We start from the raw sequence: 4,962 nt of genomic DNA, 5'->3' as shown, positions 1-4,962 counted from the left end.
TGGTATGCGCGCCTCGACTTTGGCTGGTCATAGTGGAGAGTAACATAGACCAGTTACTAGTCTATGTTACTAGTACCTTCATAGTGGGTAGTGTCATATAGTATATGCATAATTTGGCGACGAGCGCTCTCTATATGTACCACCTTTTTTCTTTAATTACATCTTGTTAGTTTTGCTCCATCGCGCAATCCTCAATACTACTACTGTACAAATGTATACATTTTTTAAAAGGATAGAGGGCAGGCTAGTCTAGCTTGGTCCTTTTCACGAGAGGCGAGGACCTTTGTGATTTGACGGCTCATTACTGCTGGAAGGCGGGGCCTTGTGATTTGACTGCTCGTATAAATGTGCCGACGACCTAAGGAGGAACAAAGAACCGTGCGATATACTCAAGTTTTCCACTGGAGTACGACGGAGGAGCACGAAACACACAACCCAGTGCCATATCCTCTACTCTCTACTCTTATTATATATTACTAGCAAGAGGCATTGTTCTATTGGCGATAAAGAATGATCTAATTTGCTAGTCATCTCATTTTTAGCATTGTTCTATTCATGCCTCGCAGAGAAGGTGACACGTGCGGAGAAACACCCGAAGCAAAATAAGAAACACAGGAGCAAAACAAGAAGGAGGATTATCACCCCAAAAAAAGAAGGAAGACGCACACACAAGTCTGGGGCACTGCTCTCACTACATGAAGGGTTGTTGGCCGCGGAGTCGTAACTGCTTCTTCATCGCCTCCATGACCTCCATCTCCTTGCGCGTCTCCTCCGCCATCTTCATCATTGTGTCCATGACGCGGGATTTCTCAACGCGAGCCTTCATCATTTGTTCCACGGCCGCATTATGTACCTTGACAGCAGTCGGGTGCTCGATGCGGAGCTTCGCCAACTCCTCCTTCTGTTCCATGACGAGGGCCTGCAACATCCTCATCGAGGAACTACTATTCTCATGCAGCTTCTTCCAGCCGGCGTTCTCCTCCTTCAGCAGGTCGAGCTCGTGGCAGAGCTTCGCCTTGTCCTCCTGAAGTTGCAGGATTTCGCCGGTCGCCTTCTTCTCTGAGGCAATGCTCTTCTTCAGAAGCATCACCAAGCCGGCGGTCAACCCCCTACTCATTGAGCTCAGCGGGCATGTCGTCAAGGCTCTCGTTCAGCAGCTCCACCAAGCCGTGGATGAACTCCTTCTGCTTATTGAGGTGCTTATTGAGCTGATTGGGCATGCCGTCGAGGGATAATGACTCCAGCGCCGCCAGCTCGGCATGTTCACCTCCGCGTCTAGGGCGCTCCCGGGAGCCATCGCCTGCCCGTGAGAGATCTTTCGAGGTCTCTGCGTGGCGTCGAGCCCTCTTTTTTTCTGCAGCCTTGGTTGCCGCTCCCTTGTTACGAGTAGTTCTCGACCTAGAGCTCTGCACACCGGCCATGGCAAGGACGGACGAAGAAGGAGGACTTATGAGGAGGAAGGTAGAGTAATTTTCGGTTAGGTAGTTCCCCTTTTTATAACCTAAGTACTAGCACTAGTACTAAAACCTGCATAGTGGGAACACGTTCAGGTTTGGTACGTACTGGTAGGTGTGAGCAGGCTTGCACTTAATTTTAGCACTAGTACTTTCGAATGTGATGGGAACAAGGTAAAGATTAATTGATGGTTTTTGGTTTCGAGGCCCGAAACGGCTCCCGATGAGTTTAGTGGAACATAAATTTCAAGTAGACTACACCGCTCAGATGCGTAAATATTATGTTACTGTCAAAAATTGGCAGAAAATACGAAGGAGACCAATGGAAGTACTACTAGCAACCCATGATTTAACTACTCGCATGCGCGCAGTGGAGTAGTAATGTCTTTCTTCCGCCCTCACGTCCGCTCAATTTGCATGTGCTGTATTAATTGACCATCAATGAAGTGAAGGACTTTACACGCGTCAAATTATCACATGGGGTGGATCTTGGTACAAAATTGCATCCGCCCGTGTACCCGCGTGTGCGTGCGAGGGAATGAGTGCGTGTGTGGCGTGCATGCACATCTTCACTTCATGCATGTACTGCCAGTGCGGCTCAGGGAGGACGAGTACATTCTTCTAGAACCAGCAGCACGTCACTGTGATCAATCCACCCAAGGATGTCGCGACAACACCTCCACATGTGCCACGTGGCTTCATGAACTGTAAGAGAGACACTGTGTAGCGTGCCATTGTGTTTTGCACATCCTCGAAGTACTAGTAAGGTACACGTGCATTGCACGCGTCAGATTTTGCAACCAAATTACGAATAAATACCACACTGTAGCATGTAAGCTCTGAGTCATATATGCCTGATGTAGACCTTCGTTTAATTCTTATAGTTCATCCCATTCAAAATCAATTAGTTTTTATAAAAAACCTAGGGCCTCTTTGATTCGTAGGATTTCCAAAATGCGGGAATAGGAAGATCATGGGATTAGAGTGGAATGTCGTCTTGAATCCTACAGGATGGTACGAGTGTTTGATTGTGCATAGAAAAAACGCAGAATTGTTTCAAAGAGATTTGAGTGGATGGGGGTGTTTCCTATGAAATCTAGTGCAAATGAATCATATGGAAAAAAGTCCTATGGTTTACAATCCTATGAATCAAACAACCAAGATAGGAAAAATTCCTAAGGATTAGAATCCTCCAAAATTCCTTCGAGAATCCTTTAAATCAAAGAAGCCCTTAATCTATTTTACGATTCATGGAATTGTGCATTGTAAAGCATAAAGTAAAAATAAATAATGGCAATTCAACTAGAAAAAAAGTTTGGGCAGTTATGATACGGAAGATTCTAGAACAAAGGAGAACCATTGTTGTTTTGAGATTTGTGCATTATGCTTAAGTTCAACCATGGAGTCTGCTAGATATTACATGTGGCAAAATCCGATGGGGGGCTAGAAGATGGTGCGATAGGCCGAGTGGAGGGATACTATGAAGGAGTGCACAATTGCGATATTTAGAGAGAGGGGGCGAGAACTGCTACCTCTTGAGCACTACATTGGATTTCCCCGAAGAGGAAATGATGATGCAGCAAAGTAGCGTAAGTATTTCCCTCAGTTTTTGAGAACCAAGGTATCAATCTAATAGGAGGCTACACGCGAGTCCCTCGTACCTACACAAAGCAAATAACTCCTCGCAACCAACGCAAATAGGGGTTGGCAATCCCTTCACGGTCAATTACGAGAGTGAGATCTGATAGAGATGATAGATAATACTTTTGGTATTTTTGTGATAAAGATGAAAAGGAAAATAAAAAGCAAAGTAAAAAAGCAAAGCAATAGTAAAGTGATGGAAGATTAATATGATGAAGATATACCCGGGGGCCATAGATTTCACTAGTGGCTTCTCTCAAGAGCATAAGTATTTTACGGTGGGTGAACGAATTACTGTTGAGCAACTGACAGAATTGAGCATAGTTATGCGAATATCTAGGTATGATCATGTATATAGGCATCACGTCCGAGACAAGTAGACCGACTCCTGCCTGCATCTACTACTATTACTCCACTCATCGACCGCTATCCAGCATGCATCTAGAGTATTAAGTTCAAGAAAACAGAGTAACGCCTTAAGCAAGATGACATGATGTAGAGGGATAAATTCATGCACTATGATAAAAAAAACCATCTTGTTATCCTCGATGGCAACAATACAATACGTGCCTTGCTGCCCCTACTGTCACTGGGAAAGGACACCGCAATATTGAACCCAAAGCTAAGCACTTCTCCCATTGCAAGAAAAACCAATCTAGTAGGCCAAACCAAACTGATAATTCGAAGAGACTTGCAAAGATAACCAATCATACATAAAAGAATTCAGAGAAGATTCAAATATTGTTCATAGATAATCTTGATCATAAACCCACATTTCATCGGTCTCAACAAACACACCGCAAAAGAAGATTACATCGAATAGATCTCCACGAGAGAGGGGGAGAACATTGTATTGAGATCCAAAAAGAGAGAAGAAGCCATCTAGCTACTAACTATGGACCCGAAGGTCTGAGGTAAACTACTCACACTTCATCAGAGAGGCTATGATGATGTAGAAGCCCTCTGTGATGGATGCCCCCTCCGGCGGAGCTCTGGTGATGAGGACATCAATACCATTGTTACACCCACAGCCCCTACTGTTACATATACGGGACAAATTACTAGAGCTCGCGCACGCCAATTAAATTATCAGGTACTTTCGTTTCTTGGTAATGATTCTAATGTTCATGAGAATATGATGCTGCCTAAATTGGATACATTTGTTTTGCTTACAAATGAAGGGCCTAGCTTGGAGAAGGATGAACAGTGGAGCAAGAACAAGCATGGAGATGATGGCATGCGCAAGGGGAACAAGAACGGAGTTACAAGTGATGATTTCAGGACTTTGAAGCCACCATAATGGGTGCATGAAGCCTTGGACGAAATATACAAGATGCCACTTCATAAATTTCGTCCCGAGGCTATTATAGGTGCTGCGTCACCTTTTTATTGGGCCAGGCCCATGTAATTTCGAAATACATAAGTATAGGCTATTTTTAGAGTCCGTATGTGTGGGGAAACAAGAGATAGGGTTGATTTCGGACCCCTCCACCAAGGGCCACGAAATTCCCCCTCTCTTCCTCCATATATACAGCCCTTAGGGCACCGTTTAGACTTTGGGATTTGTTTAGATTAAAAGTTCGCCATAGCTGCAACTTCGCGTACTTCGTTTGTGTTCAACGACCAGACAAAGGCGTCACAGAACCCCACCTTGATCAATAAAGCTTTCATCTTATATTCGCAATATCCAGATTGCAATCTTAGTTTCTTGCTTGTTCTTCGTTTGCTCGCAGGAAACAGACCCTCGTGGTCAGGTTGATCGTGCTCCGGCATGGTCAATAACCTCTCGGAGTTGGTTTAGCGATTGCTAAGGCGCGACGTCCTCGCACGTTCGTAGTCGGATCGTCAAAGTCGACTTCCACCAAAG

The sequence above is a fragment of the Triticum dicoccoides genome, chromosome 2A, assembly GCF_002162155.2.
Source record: "Triticum dicoccoides isolate Atlit2015 ecotype Zavitan chromosome 2A, WEW_v2.0, whole genome shotgun sequence".
Taxonomy (NCBI): domain Eukaryota; kingdom Viridiplantae; phylum Streptophyta; class Magnoliopsida; order Poales; family Poaceae; genus Triticum; species Triticum dicoccoides.
The sequence above is the reverse complement of the archived record's forward strand: the minus strand, read 5'-3'. Positions refer to the sequence as shown.